Source organism: Chelonia mydas, chromosome 9, assembly GCF_015237465.2.
Source record: "Chelonia mydas isolate rCheMyd1 chromosome 9, rCheMyd1.pri.v2, whole genome shotgun sequence".
Lineage (NCBI taxonomy): Eukaryota > Metazoa > Chordata > Testudines > Cheloniidae > Chelonia > Chelonia mydas.
The window spans coordinates 79,009,844-79,033,054 of NC_057855.1; the positions used below are offsets into that span (position 1 = coordinate 79,009,844).

General features: G+C 43.5%; 1 protein-coding gene across 7 annotated transcripts in view; it reads right to left on the reverse strand.

The window, feature by feature from the left end:
• The window catches only part of ZC3H12B (zinc finger CCCH-type containing 12B), a 98,487-nt gene that overhangs the window by 22,905 nt on the left and 52,371 nt on the right, over positions 1 to 23,211 (reverse strand). For 2 of the 7 annotated variants that reach the window (XM_043521854.1, XM_043521853.1), the window contains exon 2: positions 12,488 to 12,584. The exons of 1 other annotated variant lie outside the window; for it this stretch is intronic. The gene's annotated coding sequence lies outside the window, so the exon portion shown is untranslated. Of the gene's footprint in view, positions 1 to 2,744; positions 2,885 to 12,487; positions 12,585 to 23,211 lie in introns of those variants that run through there. 4 more of the 7 variants (XM_037908103.2, XM_043521850.1, XM_043521851.1 and 1 more) reach the window with 3 other exon arrangements.

A 23,211-nucleotide genomic window follows, 5' to 3' on the forward strand; every position in this document is an offset into this window, starting at 1 on the left:
AACTACCCCAGAGAGAGAGAGAGAGTTCCCTTTTTATCCCGTCAGTTATTTATTCTCTCTTCCTGTGCTATTTTTAGCCCAGTTAGTCCAAAACCAGTTTGGTGGGTTCCACAGGAGACCAAGTCAATCTCCTCCAGGCAAATGCTCTCCCCCATTGTCTTGTAATAACCCCCAAGTGTTTGTTGAGGGAGGTCATATCTTGGATTGTTATTTTTACATTTCTGCTTGTTTTTCCAACAGCTTGCTATTAAATTAAACCAATATATTCACAGTAAACCCCTTACAACAGACGAACATATTGTACTCAAAAATTATTACAAAGCAACTCCAAATCAGTCACACCAAGTATCAAAATATTATTCATAACCTTTAGTTTCCTTATTCCTTGGAAAATTTAAATTACAATCTTTCCTTGTAAAACACTTTCCTCCCTCCACCATGTGCACATAGGGATGTGCTCTTGTAGGGTCCACATGAACAACAGGAATCTGAGCATTGTAAAAGAGCTTTAAAGGATGTCTTGACAGAATAGTTACACATTTACAGAGTTACTTGAACTTTGCAAACTTAGAGAAGAAAAAATAAAAGGAGGCTAAATTTTGAGCCAATCAATCTAGAAATGAGGGTTTGGTCTGAATTGTTAGGATGTGACTCTTATTTATCCTTTAAGTACTATAAGTTACTGGAGAAATTTACCCTAATTAATACATATATCACACACAAATTTCCATTCCAAACAGGAGTATTTCAATGTTTTGTTAGTTAGGTTTTTAGAAACACACACTTGTTGTTTATTAACATCGTACATCCAAGGCATATCCCCAATCTTGTGTGTACGCTGTTATTTCATTATGGAAACTCCTTAGGTTCAGCAAAGTTCATTTCCTCTGGTATATTTGCAGTAAAATACTATGTCAGGTATTTAACAGCTACTTTCCAGGATACAATATGGGTACTATTATCCAGTTTTCTACCTGGACAGGAGTTTAACTGGGGCTCAAATATGCCATCTCAGTCTACCCAGACCTGAAGTAAAGGACATACCAAAAAATAACAGAATAGAAAGATTAAAGAGATATGTTATCAATGGGCCATATCATCAGCTGATGTAAATCAGTGTAACTCCACTAACCTCAATGGAGCTATACCTATTTACACCAGCTAACAATATGGCCTGAAGTCTTCAGCAAAGAACAACATTTCTCAAGTTTAAACTTTGTATTTCTGATGTACACTATGTGGCCCAAAATGAGAAGTGGTAGAATAGTACAGGTCCAAGTTTTAAAATCTTTCCAACTCATCCCCTTCCCAAGTATTTTTTTAAAATAAGTATTTTTCTCCATCTTTACTTGATTACATAAATTGAAATGTCACTTTTTTTTTTTTTTTTTTTTTTTGCTGTTTAATGGTATCATGCCTAATTTCTGGATCCCTGGAAAATAACCCTAATCCTTTCACCGGTGTGAATCTGGTCATACATGAGTAAGCAGAAGTTCATAAACTTGGGAGCAGTCTTAAAAGTTTAAGGTTTTGAAGTGGAAGGGGCGCATACAAGTTAAAAATCATTAACCACCAAAGAAAGACATTTTGTTTTAACAAGTATTTTAAGTAATTTGTCTAAACCAAATATCAGAGGCTTAACCTAATTAAATTCTATGAGAAACATTTAGGCAATATTTTAAACCACTAGAAACTGCATCCTTTTCCTTAATCCCCATACAGGGTATGTCTATACTACAGCTGGGAGTGTGCTTCCCAATGTGTGCACAAAGACATGCACGAACTCTGCTCAAGCGAGACCACTAAAAACAGTCGGTTGGCCACAGTGGCAGCTCAGGATACCCACCCAAGTGCATACCCAGGGGGGTGGTAAAGATTGTACTCTGGCAGCTAGCTTTAACTGTCACCTCTGCCACTGTGGCCACACTGTTATTTTTAGTGTGCTAAAAATAGCTGTGCTAGTGTGTGTCTGTCAACCTGTGCTGAGAAGCACCCTCCCAGCTGCAGTGGCTTCTACTTAAAAACAATATAACAAAAAAACAGTAATATAAAATGTAGAGCTATACTCTGTAAAAATATGATCCCTGAATAAAAAAGGAGCACCTTCCTTGCTTATTATCTTTCTCTCTGCTATTACTATCTTGTAAAGTGAGAGTTTCTGTCTCTCTTCACAAATTCTAGGCTTACCAAAACATAGCAGTCACTGTAAGGATGCGTTTTACACAGCATAACTAGAACTGGAAGCAACTGGATTTACTCAAAATTTAGAACCAGGTTTAAAATAATAATGAAATACCCATGAGAATTATTATGCCACTACTCCTTACCTCCATATTTATACTTTAAAAAAAACCAAACACAACTTAACTGCACAGGTCAAGTTTGCTCTCAAAAGATATTTTTTACTAAAAAATAAAGTACTACCCATATGAGAATGTCATTGCGCTCTCTCTCTCTCTCACACACACACACACGCACAAAACGTGCTTTAATATCTTTAATTCATTCATACTTTCCTGATTCCACAATATCCTTAATGTTATGCTTTTTAACACCAACATACCTAACCTACCACAAATAAATCTCACAGGTTTCTCTAGAGACTAGATATTGCTTTAACTAACTAAAACAATATATTGAAAACAGAAAGCCAGGTTGGCCTGAATTCAAAACTAATTTAAAAACACATCAACTAGACAGGCCACTTTAAAAACAAACACTGTCACTGCTGCTAGCATACTCACTTCTGTTTTGTCTCTAACGAAAGCAGCTCAGTCGTAATCCATGTTGGCAAGTTGTATTGTCTATTCACAAGGATTGCTTTCTGCCAGACTAAGTGTGTCAAGGCTTCCTAGTCTTTGGCCACTGGTGGATGTGTTATGAAAGCTCCTTCTACTAAAACACGCCCACTTCCGTGACTCACCCAGGAGTTTTGTGTCTTTATTTACTTTTTTATGTCAACTCTTGGTGAAAAACTGTTAGCTAGGGGAATTCAGCTTTGTCATTCCTCTTGCATGGGAACAGAAAATGTACTGTGTGTGACCTAATGATCACTATTATCTTTGAATGAATAATTATGAAGTAGTAATTATAAATTTGTTTTAAAATAGCTCCAGTTAACTTCCAACTAATTTAAAACTAACTCACGTACAGAATTCTCTCTCTTTGATAAGTCATGGACTCAGTGATAGAGAAAACACTGCAGTGGAAGAGGTTTTGTCTGTCCCCCACTAGCCCTCTTCCTCAGTTTCTACCAAGCCATAACCAGCACCAGTAGGACCCATCACATATCTTCCATCTCTCTTGGGCTAAAGACACAATTAATCCTGACAAGCTGACTTATTACCAAGTAGTGTGCAAAGCCCTGGGCATCTCCAGAAGGGTGTGTACAAAGGAATTCTTCCACTTCCTTAGCCCACAAACAGTTACAGAACCTTTTCACAGTGACTACTTCAGCCTAATGGCTCAAGACAACTCTCTATGCCACAAATTCCCACTACTGCCAACAGAAAAACAAAAGATCTGCGTGGCAGCAGATCCCCTCGTTTTTCCTCTGCTATATCTGCACACAGGGATCCCCTATGGAGCTAGACTCAGCCTGTGCAGACAGAGATCTCTCGCTGCAGTGGCCTCCACATCCCATCCTACATACCCATTTGTACAGCAGAACTGCACCTACTCCACTGCCATGAGAACCTCCACAGGTGTAGGAACAAATCCAGCACCACATCTACATGCACAAAGCTCGCAAATTTGGGGGAAACGTAATATGTCTCTGCAGTAGCTGGCTAGTCACCCACATTTGGTTCAGCATATTTTCTGCCCTAATAGTCAGGAGAGGAAAGTGATTGTGTAAATACTTTGTTTTCCCAACATTTCTGACTGATTTTCAGCATTTTATAAACTTTGTTTGACACACTTTCACTTTGTTGCTCAGTATTAATTCATAATTTGAAAATTTGAGAGAAGAGACTACAGTATAGCCAAAGCAATACTCAGAAAGAGTCCCATCAGCAAAAATGCTGACATCTGATTAAAAACATTAGCAGTCCAAACACATTGATTTCTGCGAGGAAAAAAATAGTATATTCCAAAACTAATGGAAACAGAGAATTACATTAAGAACTCACTTTTTCATCTAGCATTATTTACAAATCTTGGAAGTTTTTAACATGCCTGATTCAGAGATCCTAAACTGGAAAAAAAATGCTTCCAGAAATCTTATCCAGCACCCTGTTTCAGCAAAAAGGGAGCAAGAACATCTCAGAAAGGAAAAGCAACACTACTATTACAGACCATATGGAAACAGCGTCTTCTCACTGGAAGAGACTGGAACTCTATAATAAATAAATGGAATGCTTGGTGACCCAAGATATGCTGCTATACAAAAGGCTTTTATTTCCTTATGTTGTTTACCAGTATTTACTGTTAACATTAAGATGTTTAATTATTGCCAAATCATGTTTAATAGTTTAAGTGAGACTTTATCTAAAAGAATACTTAGTATTTATGAGCGCTGTTTGAATCTTTTTTATTTCAAGAACAGTTCTGAATACTTTCTGCCAAGTCTTTTTCAATCAGTCCTAAAAGTACTGAGCCAGAACGCTGCAGCGCATCTCCTCAGCAACACAGGATACTGCGAGTATGTCACACCTGTCCTCTGCTCTCTACTCTGGTTTCCCACAGAATTTAGAATCAAGTTCAAGGGGTCTTGGTCCTTATCTCCAAAGTGCTGCATGGGCTGGGCCCAGGATATCTAAAAGATCATCTAAAGCTCCAGGACAAAGACCATAGTCAACAACTACATTCCTCTGGCACAACGGACCTCTCAATATGAAGAATAAAGCTTGTCTGTGTGGGAGACCGAACTTTTTCTGGGGACAGTCTGAGACTGTTGAATGAACTCTCCCAAGAACTAAGGGCTGTCACAAACCTTACCACTTTCTGCTCCAAGCGCAAGGTCCATTTCTTTAACGTTGCCTTTTCTAACACAGAGCAACAGGTAGTTGTTGTTTTTTTTAAAATAGATATAAAAAAACAAGACACCCCACGGCACACACTTCTCCCCGGGGAGAGGATTAAAGAACAAACACATGACAGATGCCTAGTCACACTGCTTAATGCACTACTGGAAGGTGCACAGATTCTATGGTGATTAGCACAGTAAAAGAACTAAACAGAATAGCTAGGCAGAAAAATGTATGTACTTTCTTTAGAGAATCTCTACAAATCAATCTCTCTCTCTTTCTTTCCCTCTTCCCCACTATATGAAGCTTGGAGGGGGCACTATTATATGTATTCCGGTACCTCTCACAATGTGCAAAGTGCTGTCTGAAAAAATAGGAAGATACAATCCCTGTTCCAAAGACCTTACAATCTAAGGACTTAATTCTCAAAATACTCAAGCACATTAATAACTTCACTACATACTGACTCCAGTTTAGTAACTTGAAATGTAGACATGAAATGTTGTTTTCTCCTACAGTACTGTACTTATTTTGGGTGGGAAAGTCACACTGACTTTCACTGGGACTTGTGCTCTTAAGTCACATAGGCACTTTTAAATCCCTACTCTTTATTCCTAATTCTCATAGGCTGTAGTCAATAAATAAATAAATAAAATAAAAAAATGATGGGTTCAGGGGACTGAAAGTGCAATAGGGAGCCTTTCACTTTTAGATTTTTTTTTAATACAAACCATTACTTAGTTTGCCATGCCTGTTCAGTTGCCTGCAAGAGGTGAGTTTATGGTACTTATCCAGTTCCTAGTGACTACATCACATCACAAAAGATATCATCACAATTGGCTTCCTTGCTGGCAATCTGTTCAGATACCCCAAGGAATGAAAGGGCCAAGGAAACTGATGTACCCTCTAATCCCAAGAACATATTTCCTTTCTTAACACAAAGTCAGGGCTAGGATACATTGACAGAATGGTCAGAGAGAAGCTTGCACTGCTACTGCCCATGCTGCACCTCTCTAGTATTTTTTACAAACACTAAATTCACTTTAAAGGAAGAACAAAATCTAATAAAATAATTAAAATGAAAGGGGGGAATCCTTTGTGTTTTATTTGAGGCAAGTGTTATATAGTGTATATCTTTCTCTGTGGCCATCTTTCATCAATTTAAAATGGTTTTGGAAAGGCTGTTTCTAAAAACATAGATAGGTTATCCTCAATACTCTATTTCCATATACAATACTTGTCCTTTTCTTAAAATACAATACTAGCTGTCACCTACGGCCCCCAACTAAAACCTCTCCAGCGCATCATCAAGGATCTACAACCTATCCTGAAGGACGAGCCCTTACTCTCACACACCTTGGGAGACAGGCCAGTCCTCGCTTACAGACAGCCCCCCAACCTGAAGGAAATACTCACCAGCAACTACACACCACACAACAAAAACACTAACCCAGGAACCAAACCCTGCAACAAACCCCACTGCCAACTCTGTCCGCATATCTATTCAAGGGACACTATGACAGGACCGAACCACCTCAGCTACACCATCAGGGGCTCATTCATCTGCACATCTACCAATGTGATATATGCCATCATGTGCCAGCAATGCCCCTCTGCCATGCACATTGGCCAAACTAGACAGTCTCTACGCAAAAGAATAAATGGACACAAATCTGACATCAGAAATTATAACATTCAAAAACCAGTAGGAGACCACTTCAATCTCTCTGGTCACTCAATAACAGACTTAAAAGTGGCAATTCTTCAACAAAAAAACTTCAAAAACAGACTCCAACAAGAAACTGCAGAACTGGAATTAATTTGCAAACTGGACACCATCAAATTAGGCCTGAATAAAGACTGGAGTGGATGGGTCATTACAAAAACTAATTTCCCCATACTAATTTTCCCCTACTGTTACTCACACCTTCTTGTCAACTGTTTTAAATGGGCCACCTCATTACCACTACAAAAGTGATTTTTCCTTCCTTGGTATGCTACTGTTAATTGAATTGTCTCGTTAGACTGACCCCCAACTTGGTAAGACTATTCCCATCTTTTCAGGTACTGTGTATATACTTGCTATTGTATTTTCCACTCCATGCATCTGATGACATGGGTTCTGGCCCATGAAAGCTTATGCCCAAATAAATTTGTTAGTCTCTAAGGTGCCACAAGGACTCCTCGTTGTTTTTGCTAAATGACAGAATTCCCCTTCCGTTAACTAGAGTGAAAACACTTGTGAATGGAAAGAACAAAACCTTGCTGGTTTAGTCATGCATTTCCTGCTTTCCCATGTGACCTGTAAAATGGAATCTTAAGTTTAACAGTAAGAAACTTCCACAAGTCTTGAACATTTTACCAAGATCCTGTTTTATTTCTGTTGAAAAATCTTAATTGTTTTACATCAGAGGTGTACTTTTAGTGTTTTCAACTTCTGGGGAAAATATTTCAGAAAGGTCAAGAGGCCACAATAAATAGCTTTGTGGCAGATTCTCTGCTCTGTTCAGCTTCCTTTGTGACATGCAGGTGTTGCACAGGAAGCAAAAACCATCCGCAAATTCCTTGCTGAGATTCCCGTCATGCAGGGCCAACATAACTGGCTTCTTTGCCTCCCTCCCCGAAGCTTCTGGTGGAAAGGAAAATGCTGTGGGCAGGAATGGAAAATGTTTTCTGCCTATCCCCAGCTAGCACATAATCCCTACAGGACTGTTCCCAACTGTCACAAGTTAGTGCAGCCCCCAAGCTGTTGTAACCTCTCCTGAAGCAAAGAATAAGAAAGCAGAAACAAAAGCTCTTTGAGATGTGTTGTCCATATGTATTTTATTCCTCTCTCAGTGCATGTGTGTCCCATGTGCTTGCGATCAGATCTTTTGGACAGTAATGTCTGTTGGGGCCACACATTAGCTCTGAGTGTCCTCATGTTCCCATATCAAGGGCATAAAGTGTGGAGTGGCTCCACCACCACTCAGATTCTTTGCCAACACAGAGTCCAGATTTTATAGTACTCTACTAGCAGGGAACATATGTTTGGACAACACATTCTGAAGAATTCCAGTTACTGCAAGATAAGTAACTTTTCCTTTCTTCTTCAAGCGCTTGAATTAATATATATACATTCCACTCTTGGAGGCTCAGCCCCCAGCCCTGGAGCACCAGGTGGGAGATGTGGCCCCCAGCCCCGGAGCACCGGGTAGGCGGGTGGCATGGCTGCCAGTGCCAGGTGGATGGTGCAGCCCCCAATCCCAGAGCGCCGGGCGGGCAGGCAGGGGACGCAGCCCCAGCCCCGGAGCACCAGGCAGGCGGGCAGGCAGCCTGGGGTGCACAAGCACTGGCTCTACCCCCCGGAGTCCCTGGCCACAGGCTGGCCCCCACTAGCCCTAGCCCCAGCCCGGAGCTCCGGCCACAGACGAAGAGCTGCAGAGCACCGGGAAGCAGGAGGGGGTTGGGGGCGGAGCATGGGCGGGGCCACACAGTGCAGTTTGGGGAGGCTCAGCCTCCCCCAGCCTTTGCTATCTGCCGCCCATGGACTGAACCCCATGTGGCTGCTTTGCTGATGTCTAAAATGGGTATGCTTCACAAGGAAATCAGAGAAGGTGCTTATGCACTAGTAGAATGAACCCTAGTCTGAGCTGGCAAATCTAAACTAGTTCTGTCATTACAAGCCTTGATGCAATCAGAAACCCATTTTGACAGCCTTTGAGCTGGTATCAGCTAACCCCTTATTCTTTCAGAAAAATCCTACTAATTACTTTGCGGAAGCCCTGAAAGGCACAACTAATTCTCCAGTCCTAGACAGTTCCTCCTTAGAAATTTCCTCTGACTGTTCAGTTTCACATGCTGGCAGTTGAGAAACTGCAGGTTCCTGATGAATAGGAAAGAAGAATTTCATCCTAGGTGGTGGTGTACATGTGTGATGACTCAGGTAATAGGGACTGAGAGATTCCAACTAGGCCACCTTCAGATGTTATAGAGGTAAGGGGCCTGAGGGCCCAGGACAGGATATCAGCAGGGGCGGCAGGTTTGTATACTTTTTGGTGGTGCCCAGAACCTGCCCTTGCCCGAACTCTGCCCCCCCCAACTCCGCCACCCACTTGCCCAAGGCTCTGGGAGGGAGTTTGGGTGGGGGAGGAGGTCTGGGGTTTAGGCCCTAGGCTGGGGCATGGGATTGGGGTGCAGGCTCTGGGAGGGAGTTTGGGGATGGGAGAGGGTGTGGAGGGAGGGGGTGCAGGGGTGAGGGGTGTGGGAGGGGCTCAGGGCGAGAGTAGGAGTGTGGGGGGTGAGGGCTCTGTCTGGGGCTGGGGGATTTGGGGTGTTAAGAGAGGCTCAGGGCTGGGGCAGAGGGTTGGAGTGGAAGGGGATGAGGGCTCTGTTTGGGGCTGGAGGTGAGGGGTTTGTGGTTTGGAGGGGGCTCATGGGAGATGAGGGCTCTGACTGGGACTGGGGATAAGGGGTTTGGGGTGCTGGAGGAGCTCAGGGCTCGGGCAGAGGGTTAGGGTGCGGGGGGATGAGGGCTCTGGCTGGGACTGGGGATAAGGTGTTTGGGGTGTTGGAGGGGCTCAAGGCTAGGGTAAAGGGTTGAGGGTGTGTGTGTGGGGGGGGGTGAAAGCTCTGGCTGGGGCAGGGCTGAGGATGAGTTTGGGGTGCAGGCAGACTGCTTCGGGACAGGGGCCAGAGAGGAGGACTCCCCCCAGTCCTTTCCCTAGCAACAGAGAGCTCTGGGGGAGGAGCCCCCCTTTCCCACCCCCAAGCAGCACATTCACCCCCACCACTGTCACTGCACGAGCTCCTAGGGCCCCTCTCAGGTCCAGGAATCTCCCTCACCTCCCCTGTGGTGGGTGCCAGGGGATGCTGTGTGCACACCCTCCCCTCCTGCTGCCCCTCAATGTAGCCTCACTGCGGGTGAGGGATGGGGCTGCCTCCTTGCCCAGAATGGGGCAGGAGTGGTGACTGCGGGCGGGCGGGGCCCCCTATGCTGGTGGAGGGTCCCGCCAGAAAAGGGAAGGGTCTGAGGTGGAAGGGCAGGCTCACAGTCAGTCTGCCCTGGCAGTGAAGTTGGGGGGCACTAGGACCCTGCGACAGCAGTTGCTGCAGGGGGGCAGCATGGAGCTGCTCGGAAGAGGCAGCCAGGGAAGGAAGAGGCAACCAGGGACGCTCTGCTCCGGGGCCCGGGGAGGCGCGTGGGGGGCAGCAACCGGGGGCTGGGGGAGACAGGGCGGGGGGGCGGCAGATGGGCCGTTGGGACACCCAGCTGCAAATATTGGTGGAACTGGGCCCCTGGGCTCTGAATATTGCAGGTGCTAAGGCACCACATGGAGATATAACTCGCCGCCCCTGGATACCAGGACATATGTCTACCCTCATGTTTCCTATAAGATCTGGACCGAAACAAGTTCTTGATTCCGCTTTCAACCCATAAAATTCCTAGGAAGGCCATAAGGAAATAAGTAGAGGATCCCTGTCCATTATGTTGCACTCAGAAGACAAAAAGAATGAGCATTCCAAGGCTGAGGGAGGGGCTACCAAAACCAGAATGTTCAATTGTAAGGGGAGGTGGTGGTCTTGGGGAGACACCCAGTGCTGATGTGACTGTGGGTATTACTACCATCAAAGGAATGTTAAGTTCTGTAAATAGCAAAACTAATGAATCCTACACTCACAAGAGTGCCCCGGAACAGAAGTGGGATTTGTCCAGGGGAGTCAGCTGTACCTGGATCTGAAGCTGGTAACAAAGAGCAGTCTAACAAAGACATCTGTAAATGAGCCTCCCCATCTTTTAAAGGCCTTTTAGAAAAAGATTTACAGATTGAACATTTGCTGGGGATATGAGACTTCCCAGTACTGCTGCCTCGCAAGAGACACAATACTTAAAACCAGGTGACCTGGGGTAGATGTTTGTAAGCCCCCTGTACTGGGAAAAAATTCCAGCATGGGAAAGAAGACTAAAACTTCCCAAACAATTAAAGTTTATCAAAAATCTGCCAACAGGCAACTCACCCTAACATTAACGTACAAAAACTAGTATAATGACCATTGAGATGCAGAATAGAAAGCTCAGGGTTTGTCTTCATGTACAACGCTACAGTGGTGCAGCTGCACCGCTGTCGCACTTTAGTGAAGATGCTTCTCCAATCGGCATAGTTAATCTACCTCCCCAAGAGGCAGTAGCTGTGTCAACAAGAGAAGCCCTCTTGTCGACACAGCACTGTCCACATGGGGTGTTAGGTCAGCATAACAACGTCACTCAGAGGTGTGGATTTTTCACACCCCTGGAGCAATCCAGTTATACTGTGATAAATGAAGTGGGGGGATAGCTCCCTTTGATGGACACCCAGCCAGTCAGTTAGCTGTAAAATCCCTCTCAGTAGCTATTCTTTACTTGCTATACCTGTAAAGGGTTAAAAAACCCCAGGTACAGAAACAAAAAAGTGGGCACCTGACCAAAAGAGCCAACGGGATGGCTAGAACTTTTTAAAATGGGGAAATAAACTTTCCCTTTGTCTGTTGTTCTGTGGGCTGGAGGGACAGAGCGGCCATGCTATAAGCAGCTTTAAGTCAGGTCTGATCATAAATCATCAGATCATACCTAGAACTACTTATCTGAACTCTAAATGTGTAAGTAGATCAGAATGTTTAACTAGACGCGATCAGGATTAATTCTGTTTATTTTTAAGGCTTGTGGATCTCCTCTGTGCTAACCCCAGATGCTTTTGTTTGCTTGTAACCTTTAAGCTGAACCCCAAGAAAGCTATTTTGGGTGCTTAATTTTTGTAATTGTTTCTTTTAAGATGGAACAAACAGCCTAAGTTCCAGATGTTTTTCTTTCTTTTTGTTTCTAATAAAATTTACCTTTTTTCAGAACAGGATTGGATTTTTGGTGTCCTAAAAGGTTTGTGCATGTTGTTTGATTAGTTGATAGCCACAGCTAATTTCCTTTGTTTTCTTTCTCAGCTCTTCTGGGTGTGTGTGTGGGGGGGAGGGCTTGAGGGTACCCCACAGGGAGGAATTCCCAAGTGCTCCTTTCTGGGTTCAAAGGGGGTTTTTTGCATTTGGGTGGTGGCAGCGTTTATCAAGCCAAGGTCAGAGAAAAGCTGTAACCTTGGGAGTTTAATACAAGCCTGGAGTAGCATGTATTAATTTTTAGAATCCTTGCAGGCCCCTATCTTCTGCACTTGAAGTCGCAGAGTGGGGATTCAGCCTTGACATATACCGATATAGGTCTGTAGTGTAGACCTGGCTTCAGTCTCTCAGCTATGTGTGATGGAAAGGAAGAAAAGTGGTTGGACAGTTCCATCTTTATGCCCTCAATACAGGAGCACAAGAACACTCCAGGTGCACATGCGGGCCCCAAAGAGCCTCCTGGCCAAAAGACTGATCAAATGCACACCAGGATTAGATTATTATATTACACACACATATAGATTAGACATAGACAAGTGTTAAAAGAAGAACATTAAACAGATAACTGATATACATAATGAACTTCAACTGATGATCAAAAGTCCGAAACCTTAACTGACCTGCATTTCTCACACTGGTTGCTTACCAGTTAAGTCGACAGGACTCACTTGAGAGAGATCGCTGACAGAATTTCCATGAAGTTTCACTCCTCTCCCTCTGCAGAGATTATTAGAATTATTAGCGATTTTCTGTGTCAATACCTCTGAAAAAAGTGTATCAATATAATTATAGTATATTTAAGAGGAATTTAAAATTATTTCTGCTAGAATTATCAAAATTCAGTTGCAGTACAATATATTGGCCCAAATTAAAAGAAGTCAAATAGAAGCGGTGTAATTAACAAGCACTTAACCCAAACAAATCTGCTTGTTCAGGTGAAGACCACAGTCCCTACCAATTATGTAATACCAATTACGACAGCATTTGTAATAAATGCCTGCAAGTGTTATACACAAATACAAAATGTATCACATTTGCACACAGAGTACAGTCGTAAATGATACTTTTAAAAAAAAGATAACATATATAGCATTTGTACAGCAATAGGATATTATTCCGAGAATGTGGCCCAGTTTCTCTCCAATGTATCATTTGTAAAAGCTGATTTTTATAGTTTTGAAGTCCCTCATGATAGCATCTAAAAATTATGTTGTAAAGTCAAATTCATCTGGAATTTGGTCCCTCCCTCTTGTTTTTTTTAAATGTTTGTGTCATTTTAAAATAAATAAATAAAAGGACAGAGACACAGAGAAAGGGGAAACACAGAGGCCAGTGCAGGGATAAAGATGGGCAAAGAATGGAAAAAAAGATTATAATATTTTTTTCAGAAGCATGAGCAAAATTCATTAAACTATTTGACCCGCTCTAGTGGTGGCTTAATACCAAGAAAAATACTACTTCAAATCAGGGATGTCACAAATCCATTTTTTTTGCTATTTGATCAAACAGCAACTAGTAACTATTTCTATTCGTTAGATACTAAACATAAATAAATACATGATCTAATGAGATTTCACCCAGCAGTAAAATATGCCAGACTAATATCCTGGATATTTCTCTCTCACTCTCAAACACTGCACGCATGCATGCATGGTCACCAGAGCCCAAAATGCTTCCAACAGAGATTATCCATAGAGGGAGTAGCAACCCACCACAATGTTGAGAATTTGAAATTCAAACTAATTTTCTGAGTTTATGATTTTTGATGTGGGAATATGCACTTGGTCTAGTTTCCATCAGCTGAAATGGAAATGTAATTTGGATTAACGTATTTTGAATAAGTGACAGTACAGATTCAGTCAAATCCTTCCAAACTGCCTTGATTTTCACATAATCAAGCAATAGATCTTGATACGTCGTTCATCATCAGTCCAGTATGAAACAGAAGGTTATTTTCATACATTGATTAAGTTATGGCAAAGCCAAGGAAGCCTGAATCAATGTTTACTTTGTTGAATGTTTTCTCAAGCTATAAATTTCAAATCCAGAAATGAGTCATTTCTTCAGCATTCTCAAATGCCAAATAATGCAACATACCTTTAACTAGAGTTCACAATCTCAGGGGAATTGTTGAATCATCAGCTGCCAAAAAGGTCATATAGCAGCAGTGTCAAGGAATGCTTTCTGCCATGTTTGGCTAGTAGATAACAACCAGTTGCTGACCTTGCTACCACAATCCATCCCTTTGTCAGCTAAAGACTTAACTACTGCAAAACTCTATATGAGCATAAATTTTAAATCAACCTAGAAACTTAAGATGGTGAAGGTGGCAGCTTTTTTTTTTTTTTTTAAGGTATGCCTACACTTGGAGCTGGAGGTATAATTCTCAGCTCAAGGAAACATATTCTGGCTAGCTCTGCTTGATCTAGTGCACTAAAAACACGAGTGTCTTGGCAGCACAGGCAAAAGGAAGGGCTAGCCACGCCAAAGATCATGGGCACATACTTGGTGCGGCTAGCCCGTCCTGCCCCTTGCACTGCCACAACTACCCTCTATTGTTAGCAAGCTAGCTTGAGCATGTCTCCTCAAGATGGGACTAACTCCTCCAGCTCCAACTGTAGACATACCCTAAGTCAGAGGTCCCCAAACTGTGGGGCATGCCCCACTAGGGAGGCACAGAGGGGCCCGGGCCAACCCCCATGGTGGGGGGAGCGCCACCCAGCCCCGCCCCACCCCAAGCTCTGCTCTGGCCCAGCCCTGAGTCACAGCCCCCAGCCCCACACCTGGCCCTGGCCCCACTCTTGGCCCTGGCTGCGGCTCCACTCCTGGCCCTGCCCCAGCCTTGGCCCCTGGCTATGGCTCCATTCCCAGCCCCAGCCCTAGACCCACCGCCAGCTGCATCCCCAGCCTCGGTCCCATTACTCCTGTCTGCGTCCACCCCGCCTCTGCCCACGCCAAGCCCTGGCTCAAGGAGGGGCACCCTGAAAAATTTGGGGAACACTGCCTTAAGTGGTGTATCCTAGCAGAAGCACGTGACACCAGTGCACTACACTGGATACCTATTGGTTTCTAGGAGGAATTTAAATTTTTGGTTTTGACCTATAAAGTCTTAAATGGCTTAGGCCCTTCTACATGAGACACCATATAATGTTCAAGGGTCAGGTGAGTCAAAGGGCAGTCCAGATCAGTGGTCAGAGTTCACACAAGTGGTCCAATAGGCAGGTGATCTAATCTAAGGGAAATGTACAGCAAGATAACTGGCAGGGTCGGGGGGGTGGAGTCAAGCAGGGTCCAAGTAAAAAGTAGTGGGCAATTGTTTGTTGCTCAGACAAGACCAGAAAGAAAGCAGGAAGTTTATACTGTATATGGTCACCAATCAATCAGGGTCAATATCATGTGACCAATTAGGTAGGAGGTTGCAGAACCCTAGAAGCTGGCCCACTCACATCTGTAAATTCCTTGAAAATTGGATGAGTCAGCATGGCATGATGTCCAAAGCTGCTTCCCAAGAGCCCACTGGGTTCTGTGCTATTGAAGTCCTCAAATCGTGGTTTAAAGACTTCAAGGAGCAGAGAATCCTCCAGCAAGTGACCCGAGCCCCATGCTACAGAGGAAGGCGAAAAACCTCCAGGGCCTCTTCCAATCTGCGCTGGAGGAAAATTCCTTCCCGACCCCAAATATGGCGATCAGCTAAACCCTGAGCATATGGGCAAGATTCACCAGCCAGATACTACAGAAAATTCTTTCCTGGGTAACTCAGATCCCACCCCATCTAACATCCCATCACAGGCCATTAGGCCTAATTACCATGAATATTTAAAGATCAATTACCAAAATCATGTTATCCCACCATACCATCTCCTCCAGAAACTTATCGAGTTTAATCTTAAAGCCAGATAGATCTTTTGCCCCCACTGCTTCCCTTGGAAGGCTATTCCAAAACTTCACTCCTCTGATGGTTAGAAACCTTCACCTAATTTCAAGTCTAAACTTCCCAATGACCAGTTTATAACCATTTATTCTTGTGTCCACATTGGTACTGAGCTTAAATAATTCCTCTCCCTCTCCGGTATTTATCCCTCTGATATATTTATAGAGAGCAATCATATCTCCACTTTGGTGTAGAAGCAGGCCCCATGGCCTGTTCGAGTAGGTGCTGCTTCAGATGAAAGTCACAAGCCACTTGTGTCAATTTCTTGAACAATCTGCAGATCACACCATGCTCTTTAACATGGCCATTGCCAAGATGGAGCAAGCACTGCGTGTGGGGAATTGCTATTGGGGATCACTCCCCCACAAGAAGGACAATGTTTAAACCCTGGTCGGGGCATCACTGAGGAAAACTAAACTTATACAACTAACAATAATCTAACTAACACTAAGGATACTACTAACTATATACAACAAGAGAATACTAAACGAATTGAAAAGTTGTGAGGCTAAGACCTCACTAAGCTCCAACTCCAGCCTGAGGAAGGGTAGGGACGAACTTCTACAGCTCCGGTACACTCAGCATGCACACGCCTAAGTGGAATACATGGCTGCATCTACTCGAAGAAGAATCAGGAAGTCTGAGTTCTACTTGCTGCTCTGTCATCCAACTATTCAGTGCACTATCTTGAGAAAATCATTTGCTCTCCCTGCATCTAAGTTTCTCCATGTGTAATGTAAATCCCCACCCCGTCCAGCTCCACTCAAAATGCTGATGCTGGGATCATCCTCCTAGCTCATCACTCTAACCTTATCACCTCCAACACTTTGCATTCCTCCATTGGCTTCCTCTGTCCCACTGCATCAAATACAACCCTTTTGTCTTCACCTTTAAGTCCCTTAATTATTTCATTCCAAGCTATCAGTATTTTATCCTAGCAACCACCATCGTCTATGCCCCAATCAATGATGACAGCTGTTGATCACCTCTATTTCTGCTTCTCCCTCAAGCACCTTTATGCTTGAGAATTCCCCATCAAATCCAAAAAGCCACCATCTTGTCTTCCTTCAAATCTCTGCTTAAAACTTAGCTCTGCTGTGAGGACTACAGAACACTGCCGTCTGGAAATGACTAGGCAAGCAGTGAGCTACGTACTGTTTATTAAGAACAGTGTATTCATTTTACTTTTTATAATGTCCTCCTATCTTTTACCCACCCCTTTTCGGTTTCTTCTACCTGTTGCATCTCGTCACTAGCCCAGTCTGTGAACTCTCTGGAGTAGGGATTTTTAAAATGTATTTGTTGTAATGTACATAGCACAATAGAGCCCTAGTCTTTGATAGCGAAATCTAGGTGCTATTGTATTTCAAATAACTATAACAGTAATTCTGATAATAGTCAAGGCCCTCTTGTGCCACAATACCTACAAGCAGTCAACCAATGATTTATGGCTGGACTAAAGGGCAGTTATGAAAGTTGAGATTTATGTAATTACAAAATAAAACAAAAATGTAGGTGTATATATGTTTATCTTTTATCATCTCCCTCTCCCGTGACCTGTCCATGACTTGTACTAAAAACACCCCTGATTAAATCTTAGCTGGTAGCTTGCTGTTCTGGGGGCCCCCAGCGGGAGCCACTGCTTTGGGGGACTCCAGCTGGGGGGGGAAACACTCCTGGGGGGCGGGGCCAAGCCACTGCTCTGGGTGGGGGGCATTAATTAATTCATCTGGGTGGGAGGCAGGCTACTGTTCTGGGGGAGGGGCCAGTGGTACCAGTGGGTGTTCTGGCTGCCCCCAGGGCCGCTGCTCCGGCTGCCATTGGGCCTCCCCCGCTGCTCTGGCCACCCCTGGGGCCACTGCTGGGGGCTGTCAAGCCGCGGCTGCTCCCACCATCCCAGGGACCACTGCTCAGGTGGTCCCCAAGACCAGTTGCCTGGGACCGCCTGAGCAGCAGCCGGTGCAGCTGGCCCAGGGGCAGCTCTAGCAGTGACCAGTGCAACTGGCTGCGGGGCTACCTGAGCAGATGGCTGCGGAGCCGCTCCATTAGTGGCTGGTGTGGCTGTCCCTGGGGCCAGCTGCTTGGGTGACCCTGGGATCAGCCACACTGGCTGTTGCAGAAGTCACGGAGGTTGCAGAAATTCAAGAATCTGTGACCTCCGTGACAGACACAGAGCCCTAACCATGACTATCTCCATGTTTGTACAGTCCAAGAAGGCCCAGCTCCCTATCAAAGCTTCTACATAGTTCTTTAATATAGATATACAATTTTAAAAAAAAAACCCATTATAGTAAAAGTATGCTAAGGTGACAAAGTCAAGCACTCAACAGTTAGGAAGTGCCAGAATTAAGGTTGCCCATTCACTCTTAACCTAGCCTTGTGTGGTATTTCTTATACTATGCACCCTGGTGCCTCTAAGAGAGCTGAGAGCACAAGAGAGAAAGTCTCCCTGCACTCATTCCTGTGCCTGGTGCTACAGCAGTCCCCAGCAGCTGGGATGAGCAATTACAGGTGAAGTAGCCTTGCACTAGAGTCCCCTGCAGCCTTGCACTAGAACATGCTAGGTACAGACAATATCTTCAGAGAATTTAAGCTGCCAAACTCTAATAAGTTTCTGCTGAGCACATGTGAAAAAGAGGCTCACAACTTGGCAAAATTTAGGTTGATTTTCACAGGAACAACCAAAGGCACATCCCTCACCCCAGTCGCTTCCTGCCAAATTTCAAGTCCCTTCTCCAAAGGATGGAAACATCACAGCTTCTCAGTTAAACAGTTGTGCTTTTTTTTTTTTTTGAAATTGGCAAAATAATGTATTTACCATTTGGGCTATTAGGGAAAAGGTCATAAGCCAGTGAAAACAAGAAAATAAAATGGACAATGTCAGGCAATCTTAACTCTAGGCCAGGGGTGGCCAACCTGAGCCTGAGAAGGAGCCAGAATTTACCAATGTACCAAAGAGCCACAGTAATATGTCAGCAAGCCCGCATCAGCTTCCCCCATCCCACCTCCTCCCACCCTCCGGCAGCCCCACCAATCAGCGCCTCCCCCTCCCTCCCCGCACCTCCCGATCAGCTGTTTTGTGGTGTGCAGGAGGCTCGGGGTGGGGGGGGGGAAGGGGAGGAGTGAGGGCACGGCAGGCTCAGGGGAGGGGGCGGAAAGGGGTGGGGTGGGGTGGAGTGGGGGCTGGGCCTGTGGCAGAGCAGTGAGACCCCCCCAGCACATTGGAAAGTTGGCGCCTGTAGCTCCAGCCCCGGAGTCAGTGCCTATACAAGGACCCACCTATTAACTTCTGAAGAGCCGCATGTGGCTCTGGAGCCACAGGTTGGCCACTCCTGCTCTAGGCGATGCTATCAGATACACATATAAAACTAAATACCGCTCTCCGGTAATCAGGGTGTTAATGGCCAAATACACAATCTGATAGCACTTGCAAAGAATGTTTACTTTTCAAAAAGTACATTTTGAAAGTTTAACCATTGCCAGACAGGTAACTATTTACTGCAATTGTGTTTTGATTTTATTACTGAAATAATAAAATTGGGACGTATGAGAATTTACAGGGATTCTTTTGGTGATTTATAGCTGAAGGGTTTGCTGTCTAGCTTTATACCCTTGCAAAATTATTTTAACTTCAGAAGCAATCAACAAGGTTTCATACAAATTCAAGTTATCTACATTCTTGCTTCACTAAAGCACCTGAGCCATCTCTTTGTGCTCTTTCGGTATTAAAACTTGCACCCTCTGCTTAATTAATATCAAAATTGTATACAATGCTGCTTAGACTACCTCTTGTATATTTCCACTATTCAAAGACAAATGGAAATGCAAGTTAAATATATGCTTCCATGAGAGAAAATGGTGAAATACATTAGACTAGACATTCAGATTTCATCGTAAGTCACAAATTAAATTACAATAACTAAAACGCTTATAAAGAATTTATTGGACTCCGACACATCGTTAAAATGTGACCTACTGGACAAATGTGTCTGCAGCACACATACACAAGTGAGAACTACATGGAATTACTAAGGAATGAATATTGGGGAGGGAGGTAGTTTAGTAGTCCTCCACTTAGTTTTTCAGTATTTCACATTATGTACATTATGTATAGCTGTTTTAAAATCAGTAACATTGATCAAAAGGTTTCAGAGTAGCAGCCATGTTAGTCTGTATTCACAAAAAGAAAAGGAGTACTTGTGGGACCTTAGAGAAAATTGGTTAGTCTTTAAGGTGCCACAAGTACTCCTTTTCTTTTTATTGATCAAAAGAAATATCATCTGTAAGTAAACAAAAGCATGGAGAAGTAAAAATGTTCAACAAAATCTTCCTATTTTAAATACCTCCAGAATTTGAGCTCAGTGTAAACCTTTCTAGTTTTTAGTGAAGGAAATACAACCCTTATGTCCCCTTCTCCATCAGTCCCTAAACATGCCAAGTATACCCCACCTACAAGTAATATTGTTTAGGCCAACAAGACAAACAGATCAATATCAAGGAATTACTATCTTTGTTAGCGATTATATAGCAAGCGAGGATGTATAATAATTCCTTGATATTGATCTGTTTTTGTGTTTTCCTTTTGGTAAAATTAGCTGCATGTGATTTTCATCAAAATCATCATTACAGAGTTTACAGATTTGAAGAGACGTAAAACACACATACAATATGTAGCTGAAACAATGGCTGAATTCTTGATCATCCAAAAATTATAGGGCTTAATTAACCTCTGTGGTAACTCACTGACATAATCTATACATTTCATTTGTGACGTAAAAAGGCATACACAAAATACTAATAAGATCAGAGGGGAAAAGGAGGAATGAGAGCTGCAGTATTTTAACTTGTACAATTTAGCCTCTCTTATGTACTTAACTGTAAAATGGTTTGATTCCAGTATATATAATTCCATCATGGCTCAACATTCCATGTCTGAAGACATTTCTAATTCCTATATTTATGTAATATAGCCCACCTAGTATTGAATAAAAGATTCTTTTTTTCCCCCTCAATGATATTGCTAAGTGACAGTGACTTGAGACACCAATTCATATTGATCAAATGAATAGTCTGCCCCATCTGGGCCAATTCAAAGTTTAAAACCATTGCACATATAAATATTAAAAACACGGATACAACAACATAAAAGAGTAGAAGATTTAATGTTTATCATATAAAAATTATCACACCTGCCCATATCTCACATTGCATTTTCTAAAAACATCCATTACAGTTGAACCTCAAAGATACGAACATCAGAGTTACAGAGTGACCAGTCAACCGGACACCATGTAGGAAGGGAAGTAATCAATCAGACTGCACTGGAGACGAAAACCCCAGCAAATACTGAACTGCAACCTTTTTCTTTCTAAGGCCCCCCAACTCCAACATACTATAAAAACACCAGGCCCCAGCAGAGGGGCCTCAGGGCTTTAAGCCCTTTGGGACTTGGGACTTCAGCCACGCAGGCGGGAGGGGGGTACAGATTTCAGCCACAGGGAGGTTGGGGGCTGCAGCTGCGGGGGAGGGTACCAGGGTTCTGGTGTCGGCGGGGGCTCAGGGCTTCTGACCCCCGGGAACACCGGGGCTCAGGGCTTTAGACCTGTGGAGGGTGCTGGGACTCAGTACTTCAGCTCCGTGGCTCCGTTCCCGGATTCAGCCCCCTGGGGGGTGCCGGGGCTTGGGGCTTCAGGCCTGTGGCTCCATTCCTGGTTTCAGCCCCACGGGGGTCACTGGGGCTTCAGCCCCATGGCTCCATTCCTGGAGTCAGCCCCGTCTGGGGCGCTGGGGCTCAGAGCTTTAGCTACAGGGGGGAGGGGGAATGCCACTTTCAGCCCCAGTGCTCCCCCAACCCCGTAGCTAAAGCCCTGAGCCCTGTGCCCCTGCCCCACTGAAACTGGGAGCAGAGCCATGGGGAGCCCTGAGCCCCATCTCCCCCCACAGGGCTGAAGCCAGGAATGGACCTGTGGGGCTGAAGCCCCAAGCCCCATCACTCTCCCCCAGGTCTAAAGCCCTGAGCCCTGGTGCTCCTGCAGATCAGAAGCCCTGAGGCCCCCGCTCGAAGCCCTGGAGCCAATCACACATATGAACCTGGGAAAAATGCTCAAAGTTGCACCTTTTAGAGATAGCTATGAGGGCAAATCCTGTGGTAGTGATTTGCCTAAGGAGTCTACACGATAAATAGGTTCTGGAATGCATAGAGAAAGGAGTATATTATGTATTTTTATCTCATGGCTAATACCATCACTTTATATTTTGTGTATAATATATGACAAATGTATTTTTGTATGGTTTAGACAGCACATAATCATAAACATGTATCTTGTACCATACTAGATTATAATATATATGGGGTTTGGGGGTTTGTTTGTTTGGGTTTTCTTTGGGGGGGGGGGGGGGGTTGATCAGGATTTTTTTTTTGGAGAGTAGCTTGACAGATTGGAACATGTGTGTGTTGTAGTATAATCACCAATCCAGTCCTGCTTGTTAAATAGGACATCACTAGTTTATATAAATCAGAGTAAGAACAAAGTTCAGTGTGAATCTTGTTTTAATATTTCTTCCCTTCTACTTACCATAAATAAAAATAAAATAAAAAATGTCCAACTGCCATAACTGCTGACTCATGGTTCTTCTGAAATGCATAACCTTCAGCACATTTTTCTACTTATAATAATTTTCAGCTGTAGAAGTCTGTACGAGGAAAATCATGCCATATTAATTATGCCTTTCCACTTTTATATTTTCAATCTAATATTACAATGTGTCTTCCTCTGTATATGTGTGGGTTGGACTGAATAATACTAAATGGTGAATTTCAGTTCATGAAACGAAGATATGAGTAATGGAGTTCAGCCTCCAGCTTTGGGTCAAGTCTGAGTTCTCTAATACTATTTTTTCCCCAGCACTCTTGGCCTTCCAACGATGAATGCTGCTCTGCTACACATTTTCTTTTACTTCTGCTTAAAAAGCTTATCTTGCTTCCCTCCCACCATCTCCTCAACCAAAGCAAGGCCCTTGTTACATCATGCTGGTACTGGTTCTTGTTAAAAGTCTAGTCTAATAAAGCTTTTTTATTATTATTTATAGCTCTGTAAATATTGCTTTCTGTTTCCCATGCTATTTATCACTTAAAATGAAGAATACTTGGAAATAGATACCACATACTGCAGCAAGGCCTGCTGTATGTCTTCAGACCAAGTTTAAAATAACAATTGTGGCTTCTCAGTTGAACAGAGAAAAAGAAGCAGGATATATATACTGATATTTGCTACTTAAAATTTGGAAATAATTTACTTACATGCACGATTTATGGTGGATTATTTGTAATATAAATTAATGAAATGTGATTATGAAGACAAGACACTGTTCCAGCTTTATAGAAAGGTCACCAGCCTATTTTAATTTAGCCTC